Source organism: Canis lupus, chromosome 21 (assembly GCF_011100685.1).
Source record: "Canis lupus familiaris isolate Mischka breed German Shepherd chromosome 21, alternate assembly UU_Cfam_GSD_1.0, whole genome shotgun sequence".
Classification (NCBI taxonomy): Eukaryota; Metazoa; Chordata; class Mammalia; order Carnivora; family Canidae; genus Canis; species Canis lupus.
Window position 1 is genome coordinate 31545973 of NC_049242.1, and position 20227 is coordinate 31566199.

The 20227-nt window shown below is 39.4% G+C and overlaps 1 protein-coding gene and 1 non-coding gene across 3 annotated transcripts in view; one reads left to right on the forward strand and one right to left on the reverse strand.

Annotated features, from left to right (window-relative positions):
• SYT9 (synaptotagmin 9) overlaps positions 1-20227 on the forward strand; it is a 192243-nt gene that overhangs the window by 19931 nt on the left and 152085 nt on the right. The window lies entirely within an intron of this gene.
• Positions 549-13346, reverse strand: LOC119864863. Its single transcript, XR_005375718.1, has 3 exons — positions 13336-13346; positions 9288-9293; positions 549-1051 (listed from the first exon to the last, which is right to left on the reverse strand). It is a non-coding gene; the product is annotated as a heat shock protein HSP 90-beta-like (transcript).

Consider the following 20227-nt stretch of genomic DNA (forward strand, 5'->3'; position numbering starts at 1 on the left):
CCCTATCAACTAGCCCTTGCTCTTTCTTAAATAAAAAAAAAAAAAAAAAAAAAAGAAGGAGAAGGAGAAAGAAGGAGAAGGAGAAGAAGAAGAATGATATAGTATAATCAGTGGAATTTTCTACTGGGTGTTTACTTTGATAATATGAGAAACCTATCCCTGCATGAATAGGATTTATTGTAAATACATATGCATACATATATATGCATATATATAATTGTTTTAAGTTTTGATCCTGTTTATACAAAATAACTAACATAAACTTCTCCCATTTTTTCCAATTAATCTTCATCCATTCCCTCATTAAAAAAAAAAATAATAACTTTAGGGGCACCTGGGTAGCTCAGTGGTTGGGCATCTGCCTTTGGCTAAGGTTGTGATCCCGGGCTCCTGGCATTGAGTCCTGCATCAGGCTCCCCACAGGAAGCCTGCTTCTCCCTCTGCCTATGTCTCTGCCTCTCTCTCTCTCTATGTCTCTCATGAATAAATAAATAAAAACTTAAAAAAAAAATAGCTTTATTGAGGCATGTTTTTTTTTTTTTTTTGTATAAAACCGTATCTTCTTTATTTTGCATACTTTAATCTCAGAACAAAATAAACAAACACCACAATACACATCCAAACCCCTTGTCAAATGTCATGAGGGCTAGGGCTTAAGGCCCTTCTGTCCTGCCTCTAACAAAGACAGGAGGAGAAAAAAAAAAATCCACTAGACATCAGCAGAGGGAACCAGGTGAACCGGGGCCACTCAGGGCTGCTGGGGAGCCATGGGGACACTATACAGAGGGCACAAGATCTGCAAGGAGAAATTAATCGACTTCTTCCATGCGAGAGGCATCCTCATCACCCTCAAGTGGAGGGATCTCATCAGGAACAGCAGCACTGGGTTCCTCCGCTGCCACTTCATCTTCATCGATGCCCAGGCCTAGCTTTATCATGCGGTAAATGCGGTTGGAGTGAGTCTGGGGATCCTCCAGTGAGAAGCCGGAGGAGAGTAGAGCTGTTTCAAACAGTAGCACCACCAGGTCCTTGACAGCCTTGTCGTTCTTATCTGTATTGAGGCATGTTTTTACATATTCTGTAATTCAGCCACTTTTAAAAAGTATGCAATTTGGTGACTATTTAGTAAATTTATTTATTTATTTATTTATTTATTTATTTATTTATTTATTTATTTAATTTAATTTAGTAAATTTATGAAGTTGTGTAAGCATTACCATAAGTTTGGAACATTTCCGTCTCCCTCATGCCCATTCACTGTTACTTGGTTCCAGAAGGCCTCTAATCTACTTTCTGTCTCTAGATTTGCCTTTTCTAGACATTTCATTGAAATGGAATCCTACATAGGTGATCTCTTTTGTGACTGAAATCTTTTATTTCCATGCTGTTTTTGAGGTCCAATCACGTTGTATAATGTGCCATTAGCTCTTTATTTTTTATTACTGATTAATATTTCATTACATGGATATTCCACACTTTATTTATCCATTCACTGGTTCGTGGGTGTTTGGGCTGTTTACAGTTTGGGGCTATACTAAGAACATTTATGTGCTAGTTTTTGTATGGAGGTATGTTTTGAGGAACTGCCAAACAATTTTCAAAATGGCTGCAGTAATTTAATTTGCATCAGTAGTGCTTGTGGGCTCCCATTTCTCCACTTCGTCATTTCTTGTTATCTCTCTTTTTTGTTATAGCCATTCTAGTGGGTATGAAATGGTGTCTTATTCATAATACATAAGTTTTTGGAGAAACAAATAAACACAATCATGTCAGATGATGCCAAAAAAGCATCTGATAAAATTCAATATTATTCTTGATAATACCTTAGGAAACAAAAAAGCTGCCATCTTAATGTTAAGAATGATGATGGTGACAATGATAATGTTAAAAATTTCAACTATTAATAATAATAATACCAATGAGACATAGTAGTACTTGATGCCAGATATTGTTCTAAGCTTTTTATGTAGTACCTCATTTAACACAGCCACCTTGAGATAGGTTGTAATGCGATCCCCATTTTACAGAGGAGGAAGCCAGAGTGTCAAGTAAGTGATTTGTCTGCCTCCGCACAGCCAGTAAGTAAGTCATGGAGCTGGAATTTGAATGCAGAGTCTACCCTGTTAATCCTTAGGCTGTAATGTGGAGAATCTCATTTTATCTAGGCCCTCAGTGCTGCTCAGTAGTTCTTACTTGTTATCTGGTCTCTTCCTTGCCCTTCTCTCCTTCCTCTACTCTCAACTTCCACTTCTCAGAGAAAATAAAGACTATGCAAAAACAAACAAACCAATCTAATAGAACAGAAATAGAATAACATGCCATTATTGTATTTGGTAAATGTGGCATTTCAAATTAGTGGGGGAGGAAATGGATTATTCAGTAAGTGGTGCTGGGAAAAGTACTCTATTTCTGCTCCATTCCCCAAATTTATTTTAAATTTTACAAAAAGTGGGACGCCTGGGTGGCTCAGCACTTGAGCATCTGCCTTTGGCTCAGGTTGTGATCCCGGAGTCCCGAGATCAAGTCCCACATTGGGCTCCCTGCATGGAGCTTGCTTTTTCCTCTGCCTGTGTCTCTGCCTCTCTCTCTCTCTCTCTGTGTGTGTGTCTCTCAAGAATAAATAAATAAAATCTTAAAAAAAGAAAAAAAAGGAAAAACCTGGATCTTAATTTAAAATAAACAAATTTTACAAAAAGTAAAATCATTAAAATTCTAAAGGAAATTATAATTTATATAATCAGGATCCTCTACATGTGACAGGAAAACATTAATAGTGTCTTAAACACAGAAGGTACATTTAAAAAAAATATTTATTTGAGAGAGCAAGAAATAGAGTAAGAGAGTACGAGCAGGGCGGGAGACAGAGGAAGAAGAGAGATAGACATCCCAAGTGGACTGTGGGCTGATCACAGAGCCTGTTACAGGGCTCAGACCCATGACCCTGAGATCTCAACCTGAGCCAAAACCAAGAATTAAATGCCCAACTGACTGCATCACCCAGTTGCCCCAAGCCCAGCTTCTAACTCAAGTCACCTCATGGGCTAAGATGGCTGCTGGAATTCCAGCACTCACATTTACATTCCTGAAAGAGACAAGAGTCTACCTCCAGCCCAAGTCTGATCTTCTTAAGTAATCTTTTTGGAAGCCCCTGTCAACACTTGTGCTCTCATCTCTTGATCAGAATTTAGTCACATGGCCATACCAAAGTTGGGAAATGTGGTCTTTTGGTGTCAAGCCAAATTCCAAATTCAATTTGTTTCATTGTTTTGGGGGAAAGGGAAAAATAGGTACTGGGTAGCAACTGCCAGTTTGGGGCATATTTTTGGTAGGTAGGGTGATCCCAAAGCCCACAACCATAAAAGACAAGCTTGACAGATTTTGGCAAACAAAATAGCAACAGTGTTTTCTTTTGCAAAAGGCATTATAAATAAAATGACGACAAACCATAAAATGAGACAGAGTAATTGCAATGAATGGCATGTAGTTAATATTCTCAAAATGTAAACCAATATACTAATTAGTAAGAAACCTGATTGCTTTTGCCTTTTGGAGAGAAAGCATCAGTTCTTTGGTTTTTCTTTAGATGTACATTATAGACTAGACAAGACTTAATCTTACATGTACTTTTTAAAAAAACCATGTTGATCTTTTAGCAAGGAGAAACATTTTGTTTGTTTTAGGCATTTTTATTTTAATTCTCTACCCCTCAGAGGGACATACTAGGCTCATCTGTTTGCTGCTACCCTCTATTAATACATGTAGATTTCTGGGTTGTTTGATTTAGGACAGATTCAACTAGATTACCAGAATGCTCAATTAACTGCTATGGTTAGAATCATCTGCTTTCAGATTAATAAGAAGATCAAATCAGTAGCCATTCTCAGTTTGGTGCTTCATCAGGAAGTGAAAAAGTGAAACCATTAGCGGTCATTTTTCTAAATACTAATCACTGAGTTTTAAATCCTAGAAAAAGCCTTGCATGTTTTTAATGATTATTATAGACTGGAATGTTTTTAACTGAGTTCAGGACTGAGGGACAATGGGAGGTGGTACTTTCTTGGCCAGATTACTTAGACAACAATAATTCTTCACAGCTTTCTGTTAATATCTTCTGATTAACAAGTAAGTTGGAGCCAACTGATTTCGGCTATTTGGTATCCTTGGTAACCACTGTTAGATGATGAATTGAATCAGTTAAAATTAATTTCTTGTGAAAATATGCTTCCATGAGAAAGTATTGACTTTGATATCTAGATAACACAAGAAATATATATGTATATGTGTGTGTGTGTGTGTGTGTGTGTCATCAGATGTGGAGAATATTTGTAGATTAAAAATCTGCAAAGCCTAGTAAATTCAAAAAGTGGGGAAGATGAGGGAAAGCTGCAAGAGCTCTGCCTTTAAGGATTCTGCTTCTACCTGGAGAGGGACTATCTAAAATGAAGGAGCCTAAGGCATAATAGCCACTGTGTGAGCCTTTGTTCAGCTACAGGAGTAAGTAGCCTTCTTTCCCTTGCATCTATGAATGCTGTCATGACAAAGCTATTTTATTGTTATAGAAGTTTGGAAAAAGAGAACAGTTTTTTCCATTATAAAATAATGCAATATGTATATTTTAGCTCCAAGTCCATTTTTGATGTCAATTTATGAAGGGTTTTCCTTTGGCCCTGATGGGTGCCTTATCTGAGGCCCATATCTGCTGCAAACTGTGCATTTCCAGAAATTTACATTTTGGGGGTATTGCTAGAACATGGAAATGCAGTGCTGGACTGTGTAGCATGAGCCAGGATTGCTGGTTGCTGTAATAGCAGCACTGCTACACAACCCCCAGGCCCATATGCAGCCTGTAGCAAAGGGTGGGCTAGAGCAACCTCACTATATAGATGTCACCTAGGTCCTTGTAGGCCAACATTTCCCTAGACAGGGCTGGCAGGAGGAGGAGGAGCGGCATGGATGGTCCTGAGATCAGTTCCATGTAAGATTTTGGCAAATTCTGGCTTCAGGACAGTCTGCTTGCTCTCAGAGGAGCTATGTAAGAAAAGAAGGAAGAAAAGCAGGAGCTGAGCTATCACAAGGTAAATCACAGTTTCATTTATAAGATTTGCTGCTTAGAATTTTTTTTTTTTAAACCATCAAATCTGACCTTTGTTCTACAGTTAACTATTTCCTGGGCAGTGCATGTAGAGTGGGTTCAAAGACGACCTCAGCACTTTATATTTGTATAACTTGAGGATGGTTACCTAAATTATTGGTGTCTCAGTTCCCTTATCTGCAAAAGGAAGATGGTAATGTTGATAGGGGAACTGTAAGATATAAATGAGATTGTGGATTTGGGACAGGACCTGGCACTCAGAACTCAGTTAATGTTAGTTCCCTTATTACTCCCCTCGAGAAAGATTTGTCTGAGCTTCCTGAAAATCCGCACAGGTGACTTTTACTGCATCCTTTATTTTTTGCCTTCTTTTACCCTGTTGCATTAATCTCTCTTCTTGTTTTCCACTCATCTTCTGATGCCCTACTCCATTAATGTTTTCTCTCCTTTTTCTTCATCTTACTCCCCCTTGCTTCATTTTATCCTTCAAACTTGTTATTGGCTCTTTTCTGCGGCTCTTTATAAATGAAGATGTCATGTAATCTGGCTAATCATTCACCATATTTAACATCAAACTACCACGTGTGAGATGCTGTCCTTGGTGCTGGAATTATTATAATTGAGAAAGGCATGGTCCTTAGTCCCAAGATGACCTTCTAGTAGAGGATACAGACAAGTAAACAGGCAATTACAATTGAGCGCAATAAGGGAAAGTGTGGTGTGTTAGGGAGGCACATAGGAGGAGCACCTAACTCAAACTTGCCAGGAGTGGTGTCGAAAACAGCATCTCCAGATAAGAAGTAAAGAAGCTCTGATGTGTTATGGAAGTGGGAGTTCAAGCAAAGCATTCAGAGCAAGAGTTTTTAGTAAAGAAAACAACACATGCAAAGGCTTGAATACTTGAAGTAGGGAATGACCTTAGGGAGCCTGATTGGGTTTAGGGTTGGTAAAATTGAGTTTGGGAGCTGGAGTGGCAGGTGTTTGTGTGATGGAAGATAAAGTCAGAAAGGTAAATAGGGGTCTTGTGGGCAGTGGTAAGAATTGAAATTTTATCCCAATGGTAATGGTGATCTATCTGATGATAGAATTTGTAGGGCATGATAGAATTTGTAGTACAGTAGGAGGGAGTTGTAAAGGAAGTCTGAGGTTTCTGAATTAGGACATACAGAATGCACAAGAAGGAGCAGGTTGAGGGAATGAGAGAGACTGTGTTGAGTTTTAGGAATGTGTGTCTGTAATATATAGTAAATATGAGTTATAAGCATGGGTCTGAAATGGAAATGCAATTTCAAATATTTTGAAATGATGGTAGTGATCACGTTTGTTACTGCTAGTAGTTTTCTTGTCTTTTTTTTTTTTAAGATTTTATTTATTTATTTGAGAAAGAGAGTGTAGGGAGAGGGAGAAGCAGACTTCCTGCTGAGCAGAGAGCCTGACGTGGGACTCAATCCCAGGACACTGGGATCATGACCTGAGCTAAAGGCAGATGCTTAACTGACTAAGCCACCAAGCCACACCAGTTTTCTTGGGTCTTTCTGCATGATTCTGGTCCTTCTGCTTGTCTTTATATTTTGGTATGCATAGCTGGGTAATGATGGCTCAATTATATGTATCCAAGTGGGATCAAAGTGTGAGAACATAGTTGTGGTGAGGAGAGAGAATCCAGGATGCACTTCCTGTGAAGGCAATTAGAATAAAATGGAGAATGTTTAACCTTTGGTAAAGGAGTTGCTTATAGGAACTTGGAGGTTAGCTTCTTTCTAAGAATCAGAAGTGCCATTCTAAGTGAATCCTGTGGCCAGAATCATGACTGATGGTGGCCCCAAGGGAAGTGTATGAATGAGAGTTTTTGGGGTGGGTGATAAATAAGGTCTTATCCTGCCTGCACTCAGCCTTCAAGATGAGAGGTATTTCTAAATCAGCTAATTTCTGGGCAGCCCACGTGGCTCAGTGGTTTAGCACCACCTTCAGCCCAGGGCATGATCCTGGAGACCTGGGATCAAGTCCCACATCGGGGTCCCTGCTTCTCCCTCTGCCTGTGTCTCTGCCTCTCTCTCTCTCTCTGTCTCTGTCTGTCTGTCTCTCTGTGTCTCTCATGAATAAATAAATAAAAATCTAAAAAAAGCCTAAATCAGCTAATTTCATTTAAGAAACAACTGTGGTTATGTTATTGCTGAATTTATCTAAAAATGTTTAGAGTCTATTTTTATTTCTGGCTTCTATGTCCTTTGAAATGAAGTCCTATGGTAAGTTTATTACCTGCTGAGCTGTGTAGAGCTGCCTTTGATTAGTCAGAGCCTGACCTCCGCTTTGCTTCTAGTGCTTCTCTTTTGCTGCTAATATCTCAGATTTTGTTGACCACATTCATGTGTCTGTAATTTACACCAGTCCTGATTGTATAATCTTTGCTCATACCTCTGTAAGTTCATATTTTTATGATGTTACTTTGTATGGTTGTTTTTTTCACAGACAGGTGGGTTCTTATTTCCATCACTACTCAAGTTTTCCCTTTTACACCTCCCACATCCCACCTGATATATGGAACTGGACCTGACCTTGGACTCTGAGGCTGATGCCTAATGGTATAAATGGAGGAACGAGGAGTTTTCCATTATAGGATATAGTATCACACATAAGGCCACCTTCTCAGAAAACCCAGCAGGGGCTTCCCAACCCCTTCCTCATGGCTAGGCCCCTCCACCGACAAACATCATTTGTTATGTTTTGCTTACAGTATCTTCCATGACACCCAATTCCTCATATAGATTTGGGAAGACTTCTTAAAGATTTCTGCAGTCCACTGGAGTGAGGAAAGCTAGGTAATCTAACAGCTCTATCCTGGCCCTGTGAAGTCCAGGGCACGGCCTGGAATGAGTTCTTGGGAGGCAGGGCTGCACAAAGCCAGCTGGCAAAGCATGCATGGCCTCTGCTCCAGCTCAGGGCATGCCCCTGGCCTGCCAGCACTGCCCCAGCTGATTTCTCCAGACTCGACAGATTCTGGATTCTCCTGGTATAGATATTCTCTCTGCTACCTGTCACCTCTCCATATGACCTCTCTCTTCACATCCACACTCTCATAAGATGCCTTATACTTGCTGGGTTTCCTTCTCAACTTCTTCAAACCCCTGTCATCCAATTTCCCCTACTCCCCAACCCCCCTACTCCTCTGAGGTTGCTCTCCTAGAGTCATCAAGGACCTGCTAATTGCTAATACCAGCAGCCACACTGCAGTTATTAGAATGCTGCTCCTATGGGCATGGTGTTCACTGCTTTCTATCTTCTTGCATTTTGCAACATTGAACCCATTCCTCTCTTTCTCCTTCATGGTTTTCTTTTTTTTTTTTTTTCTATTTGCCGCTTAACTGTTTGTATGTCTTAATTACCTAGCTTGGCCACTGCTTTTCTCACTTTCTGCATTTTTCCCCAACTCATCCCCTCTACTCTCAAAATTCAGCAGCCTCTAACACATTGACAGTTCTAAATACACTTCTAGCACAGACTCCCCTGAGCATGAGCCCTGTATATTTTACTGCCTTGGATGTCTCCATCTGGATAAATTAAAGTCACCTCAAATTCAACATGTCCAAAACAAGAGTCATAATTTTGGCCTTTATACTGATGTTCTTCTGCCTGGAATATGCTTCCTACTGGTCCCATGGGGCTTACTACTCTCTTCATTGAGTCTCTCTGCTCAGTGAGCATCTTCTCAGAAAGGTGCCATATCTACCTGTTTCTTCCCTGACTTTTTTTTTTTTCCTTCAGAACACATATATCTGAATTGATATGATAGAATTACTTTTACTTGTTTAGTGTTTGCTTCCCCCCATTAGAAAGGAAGCTCTCTTTATCTACCTAGTTCACTATTATATTTATAGGATCTGGACCAATTTCTGCAACATAGTAGGTACCCAAATCCTGAGTGAAAAACTAAATTATCCCTCCCCCTCACTCCCAGACTGATTTCCATGTTTTGTTATCTTGATGGGTAATACCACACCCATCCTTAATCATTCATATCAGAAACTTAGATGTTATTCCAGAAACTTCTGTCACTGATACCCCAGCCTTCCTTTATTCAACAGTCCCCAATTCCAGTTAGTTTTATCTCATAAGTATTTCTCAAATCTGTTTCTCTGACTACCACTTTATTTTAGGCCTCAAACCTCCCTCTTGCATTACTGGAGTGCCTAATGACCTGCCTCTATTGTTAACACCCAAACTGAACCTCTACCCAAAGCCAGAGTAGTCTTTCTGAAAAGCAGATCTGACCCTGCTGCTTTCTTTTGAAAAACTCGACATTGGTTCTAGTCGGCTATAGGATCAAGTCCAATCTCTTTTTTTTTTAATTTTTATTTATTTATGATAGTCACACAGAGAGAGAGAGGCAGAGACACAGGCAGAGGGAGAAGCAGGCTCCATGCACCGAGAGCCCGATGTGGGATTCGATCCCGGGTCTCCAGGATCACGCCCTGGGCCAAAGGCAGACGCTAAACCGCTGCGCCACCCAGGGATCCCCAAGTCCAATCTCTTTACTATGACCTGTGAGAGGCTACTCCAGGCGCACACTGTGCCAACCCTCGCTTTACTAAAGGTAGAGTGTGCCATGCAGTCTCCTGCCCTCTTACTTAAACTGTCCTCTTAGCCTGGAATGACTCTCCTCTCTCCCCTGTCCCCTTCCTTCTAGAGGAGTCTTTCGTATCCTTCTGTTAACATTCAGGTGTGGATCACTTTCATATGGATTCTCTGTGCTCTTCTCCCTTTCACCGTACCTACACTTAAAACATTATCTGTCCATGTATCTACCTCTTACATTTGAGAATGCTTTGATGGAAAGGACTGTGTTGTTATTCATCTTTCTATTCCCTTCCTCTTAATCTTACCCACTGGCTGAAGTATAATAAGTACTTGATGAATACTTGAATAGATGAAAGAAAGAATGAATAACCTGTCAAGATGGGTGTTTCTGGCTGAAATCTGGTCATTGTCATCAAGTTATGGCACAGGATTGCATTTTAAAAACCTGGAAGATATTAGTATAATCTGCAAGATGAGGGTTCTTGTGTTCTATGTGCTATAGAACATTCTCTTTTTTTTTTTTTTTTTTTTTTTTTTTTTTTTTTTTTTTAGAACATTCTCTTTAAACTTGCTTGTCAGGAAATGCTATGTCTTCCCTTTCCTATTGTTCTGTTAAGACCCCAAATCAACAATAACCAAAAAGAAAAAAAAGGGCCATTGGAAGATTATGTTTCCATGTTGTATGAGTCTGAAGGTTTTCTGAAGAAAGAATAAAAGGACTTTTTTTGGCATAGTTAAGTAATTGTGTTATTATAACATGTATTGTGTCAGCTACGTGGACATTATGGCTTAGTAAACAATTTCTTAAGGATTTAGAGTATCCGTAGTTGAAAGTCACTATTCCATCCCCCAGAGTACATACTGGATTTGAGTTTTCAATGTGAAAATAAATGTTTCTGTTGTGGAATTTTATCATCAACTTGTTGGAATCCATGCCCAGAATTTTTTGAGTTGAACAGTTCTGTCCCTGTGGCATGTAGATTCACCAAGAAAGGCACTGTGCCAGTGATACTGTAAACTTGTTCAAAGCTACGAAAGCTGCACATTACTTAAACGGCAGAGGGAAGTCAGTCCTAAATTGAGGTAAGCACTTAAATCTTCAGGGTGGTTTTAAAACTCTGGTTTCATGAGCTCTGATGAGATTCTGCAACATTGCCTTGGCTACACTTGAACCTAAGGTGTGAAAGTGAAGCTTCCCTTCACTCTCACTGAACCTGAGCAACAATACTGGTATCTGGTTTATAGTAGGTGGGTTCCTTGTCATATTTCCCATGATATTATATTTGGCTTGATTTGACTGAATAGAGCTGGACTTGTGTTTTATAACATGGAAAAAAATTGTAAGTGAACACAACTAGGTATAATTTCATGTAGTCAGATTCCAAATAGCTTAAGCGGAATGAAAAATATAGAGGACTCTACATTCTCACATTCTAACTCTTGAAAGTAGAGGAGGAGGGGAAGACCCCATTATCTTAGAAACTAGGGCCAATGGGCACAAATGTAAAGGGTTATGACACCCAAATGAAGGGGCCAGACAAATATAATCCAGGAATTTTGAGGAGGCATATGCTACAAACATGTTTCCAGGAATGCTGGTGGCAAGAATGAATTGGTCAGTATTTTGGAAACATCCAAGGAATAATCTGAAATGTATTCTTTTAATTTATGTTCAAACCAAGAAGGAAGGCATCTCCCTGCCTGGGGAGAGGGATTAATAACAGATGCCAGGAGACATCCAATAGAGGCAGAAGCCATGCCAGCAGATAAAACTGGGCAGATGGCCCGGTCCTCACAGTGGAGGATATGTGGAATCTAGAAATTCAAGGCTTGCAAACTTGGTGTCCATCTCTGGCAAAGTCCTAAGCCAATTTAGCAGATGGTTTGTGATCACCTAGGAAAGAAAATGTGCCCCAGAATTGGCTTATTAAAACCAAGTCATAGTAATTGTCCTGTGCATCCTTTCTTGATTGAATCCTTCTTGGCTTTAGCAAGATTTTTCATGAGGCTGCTTACAATACCGAACACAAGTTCTTTTTCACTGAAAATGAAGAAACTGAGTTGGGGAAAAGGTGTGTAAGGTGAGGCTCCTGTCAGCTGAAGAGAAAAGCCAAGAGGCAGGACAGTACTTCCTGTGGCCAGCTTGATGGATCCAGGGAGAGTCTGCTTGAAAAGGGAGTGGGGAGCATCAATAAGCTACTATATTTGGACTGCCCCCTCACACTGCATTTCTCAAACAGGGAGCCAGGAGCCACCTGCCTTCAGAGATACTTGGTGATACTCATTTAAATGTAGATTCCTGGGCCACCCACAATCAGGATCTCTGGAGGCACAGCTCAGGAATCTATACTTTTAACAATCTTCCCAGGCAATCATCAAGCACACATAAATTTTAGAACTATTGTTTTAAAGATAAGCTCATGTGCTGTAAAGAAAGTTACCCAGGTAGAGAAGTATTGGTGTTTTTTTAGTTGTTTTATAAGCAGATTCTTTTTTTTGTATATGATTATGACCCAGAAATTTCTGATCTTTCTCTGTATCTAATTGCCCAGGGTCAGACCCAACTCTGTTACCATCTGGTGATAGTCCATTTACGCTGGAAAAGTAGGGCTGATGAGGCAAATCTTTTGAGCACTAAAATGATGCAAGACCTTATGTAAAGAGCAGTGGGGAACATGCTTGAAGAAACTTAGCTCTGTACAGTTCCTTAAGAGAGTCAGTCTCCATGATGCCTGAATTGGGGTGCTGTTCTATGTGGAACAACCATTTATGCACAGATTTTAAAATAGGTGCATAAATATACACACATAAGTTTATTGTAAATTTTACAATAAAAGATGTGCAGCACACAATTCATAATATACATACTTTATTGATTACATTACAGTTGATTCTTACAGAATGCCTTCTGTGATTTTTGTCAAACATCTATATCCATAGCAACCTTTGGTTGCAGTTGACCAAGTGTGGGTCCAACATGCATGGTGGTTGATAGTTTCATGTATGTTAGAAAGTAAAATGAAAGTGAATAACAGTAACACATGCCCTCATGTCACTCATTCCTCAATAACGGAAGCAGCCTCTTTGTTGAATCAGGCAATAGGCTGAAATACTGGAAGAATGTATCTTTAATCTTTTGTGCTGTTCACAGTGTAATGGCTATAGGCATGATACACTTTTCATCTATATTATTGACATTTTCTCCATCACTCTCTTAAGACTAGTCCATCAACAGAATAAATCAAGCCGTGATTTGTTGTGTTTGAAGTCTCCATGGTGTAAATGCTTCTACCATAGCTGATTTTAACCTACCAGTATGACATCACTGAACTCAAGAGTTGGGAAGGCACGAGCAGTAGCATATAATTATATAGTATTTCCACCATACAGGTGCAATATATCTAAATAACTTTGGGAACAGAGGTCATAGTAAATGTAGTCAAATGGGTAGGAAATGGCAACTTTTGAATATTTATTACTTTTGTTTTCAATATAATTTATACAATTGTAACTTCTGTAATTTAATTTTTTTCGTGTAATTTAATTTTAAAATAATGGCTGTGTTTAATAACCAGCTCTCAAAATCCCTGAAAATTTAACAATTGGCCCTTACGCTCTGCTGTGAGCTGGCTCTAACCCGCTGCTGAATAGGAGCGCATTTTCTGAACCTGCAGATTGGTTACTTGGTTATGTTCCTACTTTTATGCAGGAGTACAGATAAGATATTCAGGCACCTTTTCATATTTGCATAAAATGCAGCTCTTCTAAGCCAGAGCATAGCTATAACATGCCTGACAAATGTGTCCTGCCCCTGGGCATCAGAGTAAAGAGGAATTCCTAAACAGATGAGTTCAGATCCAATAGAACAGGTTTCCCCTGTCATGTCTGGGAAACTATTTATGACTCATGTTCTTTGCCAGCTTCGAGTTTTGCATCAGTAGATAATCTGACATGTAAGGGTACCTCTCTTGGTTGCATCCTACTGATTCCGGCAAAACTGTTTTTGATATTTTGACACTCCAGTCAGGAAAACCTGAATACAAGTATGTTATGATATTATTATTTCTTTTCTATTTTCTTCTACACCTGTTCTGTAAAAGGGCAGTCAGTTTGTTATTAAAATTTGATGCAAGACTAGCTGTGGGCATTAGAGTAGATTTTTTGGAGTCATTTGCCCAAAGCCAGATATGGAATTTGCTTGCAATTTGTAAGTTTTTGGAGCTGGAAGTTTGAGGCTATCTGCCTCAATATCCAAAGATAATTAGGATTTGAGCTGCACTTTTACCTGAATTCTTATTAAAACTGACAGTGCTGTGCAGTATTGTTTCTTTGATAGAATTTTTGGATAGTCAGGGAGTAAGTAATATGCCTCCGGTGCACAATCACATCCTTTCTTCCTGTTTTCTCACTGTTATGCTTACAAGCACATTGTTGAGTAATTTCATCCTTCTCCCCAAGAGCATTTCCTGAGGTGCATTTGAATTTCCCACTGTAGGGACTTAAGCTCTATCAATATTTTCTGTACTGACCCTTGTAATTATGGCACTGGGACCCACTTAAACAGACTTTCACCTAACAAATATAAATGCAAAATTGCTTTAAGTTGCTAATGCTCTTTCCTGCTGTGGATATTGGCTATATAATCCAGCAACTTGGCTGCTATTTCAGTCATAAGAAATCTTCTACAGGCTCTCAAATACTTCTTCAAGTTAAAATTCTTAGGGCACTCCCTGATTGTTAATTGGGGTAAAGGAAAATTCACTCCTAATATTGTAAGAAAATTTTACATTTATTAAATGAACAAAACCCATTTTTTTTTCGTATCATAAAAAAACCCGTAAAATGAAACCCAACAATCTTTTGGCTGGAGGGAGACCCTGAACCTATTTTACAGTATGGACACCGTCTTCCCATTTTTCTCTTGAAGCCAAATCCATGTTCATAGACGCTCTCTCCGTGTGTGTGCAGCTGACTCCGTGATTCTGGTTCGGGGCAAAAAGTGGAACCATGACCAAGGGCTTCCATAAAATGCCCTTTGGCCGGGTATGTATCGAGGTGTGAATTCACAGAGGCAGGCAGGTAGACAGATGGCAGGCTAGGCACCCTGGGCTTCACGTGCGTGATGACAGGCGGTGCCTAATTACAGATCCTCCAGCACGTACCTCCCAGGGCCCTCTGAGCAGGCGCTGACCCAGGGACTCCTGGGAAGCCATCTGCGTCCCCCACCCTAGGGTTACCTGCCGGCAGCTCTGTGGCAAGTTTCAGAGAGCAGAAATCTTCCCAGGTGCTTTTGTGTGGCTTTTGGCATCTGCTTCAGTTGAGACAGAGCCCCTTCTGGGTCCTTAATGATCTTCTTTCACCAGAACTGGGCATATTTCAGCTTCCTGATTTAAAGCATGTTTCCTTTATGTGTACTATATTTAACTTCTCCACATCTTATTTGCAGTTTTTAATTATAATTATCTAAGTAATATATATGTTTAGAAAGTGTTTCAGGAAATCACGCAGTACTGAAAAAAGGAGAAAGAGAAGCTTTATTTCTTACTTGCAGGTCCACTCTCAGAGGTGACCATTTTCATCGGCTCTTTACTAGGTTAGGTTTCTGGTAATTGCCTTCACAATGTAAATAATATACTTGTGCTTCAGTTTTTTATTTACCAACTTCATGATTTTTATTTATTTATCCGTGAGAGACACAGAGAGAGAAACACAGGCAGAGAGAGAAGCAGGTTCCCTGCAAGGAGCCTCATGTGGGACTGGATCCCGGGACCCCAGGATCATGACCTGAGCCAAAGCTAGATCTCAACCACTGAACCACCCAGACACCCCTGTTTATCAACTTTATATGTAAACAGGGTTAGGAATGTTCCCATTCCCAAGTTTTATTTGTTATTATGTTTTGGATCCTTTTATTGGTTACTCTAAAAAATATTTAAATTTTTTAAATTTCCATATCCTGTTGTATCAACTTTAGTCATTATTTCTGGGTCCTCTGCTTTGTAGGATGAAGATAAATTGGTTGACTATCATGCTGTTACTATGCTGTGATGGCAACATTCTTACATTCTGTAATCATGAAGCCATCCATGCTTTGCCCATATGTTAATCCTAAATATTACATACAATATTACATACCAACAAACTGTGTTTTACGGTACACTTGAAGCTTTCTTAACTAACTTCCAGTTGTCTGTTTGGCTGGAATTATCAGGGCTTTCCATTTCTTCTAGAAGACATTTCATAAATACCATGAGAAGCTGAGTGCTCAGAGACAGCAGGCTTTTCACTACAATTCGTGTTTGTTTCTGCTTCCATAAGTTAAGTGGAATGCTTCCTAGGAAGCAGTTATTTTTGTTCTAGAACTTATTTATTCTGGTTGTATTTATTATTTCAATTATGTAATTTAATTAAATATTACATATGCTGGTGAAATAAGAATACTAAAAGGGAATTATTCTTTCTGTGAAAATTGAACCAAATGCTCCCTAAGACTTACTAAAGGTAAGTCGTATTTTTAAATGTTGCTGATATGGTTAGAGTAGAGGAGCGATTGTGAAAGACTGAAAACCATGGTAAAAACCTAGGATGCTCCTATCAGATTGCCTCACAAATATCTTTAACTTCATATTCTAGTTTAAACAAACTCAAGTTGAACACAAACAGTCTTATGGGTATTTGTGACATAAGAAAGACAACACAAAACTATAATCTGAGGACCCATATGTAAAGAGAAGTGCTTTACCCAGTATCGAAGAATTGGTGAATTAATATTTTAAGTTAAAACAAAATGTTTACATTAAGATAAAATATTTGAGGTATAGGGGAGGTGGGGTTTTTCCTTTAACTGACTTTTTCAATTAACTGGCAACAACCACATGAGCTAAAAGTGTTATTGACTGGTAATGTTAGAGCACAGTGACTGAGTAGCCTTCAACAAGTTACCTTTCTGTAGGCAGGTTTCCTCATCTGCTAAGCTCTGGTGATCATAGGGTTTCCGTATGATCAGTGAATTAACACACAGGTGATGCTTATCACAGCATTGGCCCTTGTTAGGCGCTCACAGGTGGAGCTATTATTACTGCTATTGTCTTTTTGTGATTTTGTAAAACTCAGTAACTGCTGCACCATCAAGTGGGATTGGACCTCGGAAAGGGAAACACGGTTTTATGTTGTTAACCTTGTGCCACTTGAAGGATTTGGTTCCTTGGATCCAAAGTTTTCAGTAATGTGCCATCACTTGTTCATAATTTTGTTGTATTGTAATTAACTTGATATCTGACTGTAACTTTATCTGACTGTAACTTCCTTTTTATTTTTTTAAGATTTTATTTATTTATTCATGAGAGACACAAACAGAGAGAGGCAGAGAGACATAGGCAGAAGGAGAAGCAGGCTCCATGCAGGGAGCCTGACGTGGGACTCGATCCTGGGTCTCTAGGATCAGGCCCTGGGCTGAAGGCAGTGCTAAACTACTGAGCCACACTGGCTGCCCTGTAACTTCCTTTTATGGCATTTTGTGTTTCTTGGACTATCTTACAGTATTTTCTATAGCAAATATAAAAGGAAGCATATTTCTTCACTTTATTATCAAAAATAGCCAGTCTCTTGATCATATATATGGTATTGGGAATCTACTTTCTTCTTGATAGTATTCTTCTCAGGAGTTCCTGCTCTCATCTAGAAATATTCTCTCTAACATAGACAGAGGTCCTGTCCTGGGACCCCATATCACTGGCACTTGAAGGTTAAGCACACTGTTTATTAGTTTCCCTACTTTCTCTTTTTTGAATTCCTTTTATTTTTATTTAGTTAGAGTACATTCTCAAGTAAATTTTTCAGAAGATGGACATAGGATATAGATACTGAGTTTTTGCATTCTAAAAATGCTTTTATTTTGCCCTCATTTTTATGGATGATTTGGCTAAGCATACATTCTATAATGAGAATAATTTTCTCTTGGATATTTAAAGGTACTGTTTCACGGTCTTCTTGCATTACAGAATTGCTTAAAAGTCTAAAGGTGCTTGCTTCTAGATCTCTTTATGATGTTCTCTCTAGCCTTGGGGTTTTGAAATTTCATAGCAATGTGTCTGAATATATGCCTTTTTTCATTCATCTTGCTCAGCATTTTCTGGGATATTTAGTCCAAAACCATATGTCTTTCTTTTACTCTGGGAAATGTTATTTTTATGAGAACTTCTTCCTCTCCATTTTCTCTTTGAGGGGGACTCCTGGATTAATCCTCTTTGTTTCCCAGCTTCTCTGCAGCTTTTTTCTTTCTGCTCTGTATTCTTAGTATATTAGAAGGCAAAAGTTTACATCAGAATAGCCTAATGTGGTGAATCCTTTGTTTCCTCCTCTCATTTCTCCATACTTTTCTCTCCTTACATGACCCTTTAACCCTAATTTTCCACATTCTCCCCCTCACCTAATCATGGGGTTTGAGCATTGAGAAACAGAAAGACAACTCAGTATGAGTTTACTCAGGCCATTGGGTTCTATTTCCACATCCTGGGGGCCACACTGTCTTAGTTCACTTGGGTTCCTATAACAAACTACCATAGACTGGGTGACTTATAAATAACAGAGATTTATTCCTCACAATTCTGAGGTCTGGAAAGTTCAAGATTAAGATATAGGCAGATTCAGTGTCTGTTAAGGGCCCACTTCCTAGTTCATAGATGCCATTTTCTCCCTGTGTCTTTATCTGGTGGAATGGGCAAGAGAGCTCTCTGGGGCCTCTTTTATAAGGGAACTAATCCCATTCATGAGGGCTTTACCCTCATAACCTCCCAAAGGCCCACCTCCTAACACATTGGGTATTAGCACTTAATATATGAATTTTGGAGGTATACAGTCTATAGCACAAGCTACTCCTAGATCCAATTTTAGGGAATTTTGAGACTAAAGTTCAGCCAGGCTTCTATCTTTTCAATGCTCATATTAAATTAATGGTTTTTGGAAACCTGGGTGGCTCAGTGATTGAGTGTCTGCCTTTGGCTCAGGTCATGATCCCAGGGTCCTGGGATCAATCCCACATTGGGCCCCCTGCTCTGCGGGGAGCTTGCTTCTCCCTCTGCTCCTTGCTTCCCCTGCTTGTGTTCTTGCTTTCTCTTCCTCGCTATCTCTGTCAAATAAATAAATAAATAAATAAATAAATAAATAAATAAATAAATAAAATCTTTAAAAAAAATAAGGATACAGATTATCTCAAGGTGAAGAAGGCTATAGTAAGGAGCTTGATCCTCTTCTAAGACAGGGAGCAACTCAATTTCTGCTCAGACCTTTGAACAAGTAAGGGTAGAAACCATAACCACCAGCAAACTGAGAAGCCAATGTGGTAAATATGTCCAATCATTACTTGATGTTATCTTAGGAAGAAGTAAGCTGACTTTGCTGAAAACCCCTTCTGACTAATGTTGGTTGCAGAGTTCTGAACCTTACACTCCTGACTTTATAAAAAGAACCATTAATTAATTAATTTTTTAAAAGATTATTTATTCCTGAGAGACACAGAGAGGCAGAGACACGGGCAGAGGGAGAAGCAGACTCCTGGCACAGAGCCCAATGCGGGACTCAATCCCAGGACCCTGGGATCATGACATGAGCCAAAGGCAGACACTCAACCAGCTGAGCCACCCAGGTGCCCCTGTACCCTTATTTTATTTTTTATTTTTTTAAAAGATTTTATTTATTTATTCATGACAGACACACACACACACGCACACACACAGAGAGAGAGAGAGAGAGAGAGAGAGAGGCAGAGACACAGGCAGAGGGAGGAGCAGGCTCCATGCAGGGAGCCTGACATGGGACTCTATCCTGGGTCTCCAGGATCACACCCCAGGCGGAAGGCGGCATTAAACCAGTGGGCCACCGGGGCTGCCCTGTACCCTTATTTTAAACGTAACTTGATTAATAGTGATGATATCTAATTGCAACTTTTTCTTTCTCATTTGGTACAATGAGATAGAGGCCCCCTTTTAGTTTCTAACAAATTATAAATCAGCAAACATCTAGAATTTTCCAAAACAGTATGTAAGTTATAAAGACAACCAAACACTTTATGCTTTCATTCCCTTTCCTTATATATTTTATAAGTTATTTATGGAAGTTGAATTGTTTAGGCTCTGATGCACCACATTTTCCAAGTGGTATATAGCAGTCCATATGTTCACAGTGGAAAGAAACATCATGACTTCATGGCAAATGGCAAAGATACTCCTAGACTTGATTTTACAAGATTGTCAAAGGCTCTTCTGACACAGACTCCGGAGTCACAACAGTGGGAATAAGTAAGTGATGCTAGGGCTCTGGGAAACCCTGGAAGGAACCCCAAACTGTGGAGTGGGCAATACTCCATTAAGAGTATTTTGGTAGAGGGACTTGAGAGAGAACGGGTGCCTGGCTATTACTGCTAAAGCTGTGGAGTTATGTATGTATTTGTTAGAAATGTAACTCTTCACAACCTGCTCCTTGCATAGTAATTCTTGTATTTTTATGATGATGTCTCATCCTTTCTGATCATTTCAATAATTCTTATTTCTGTTTAATTGATTA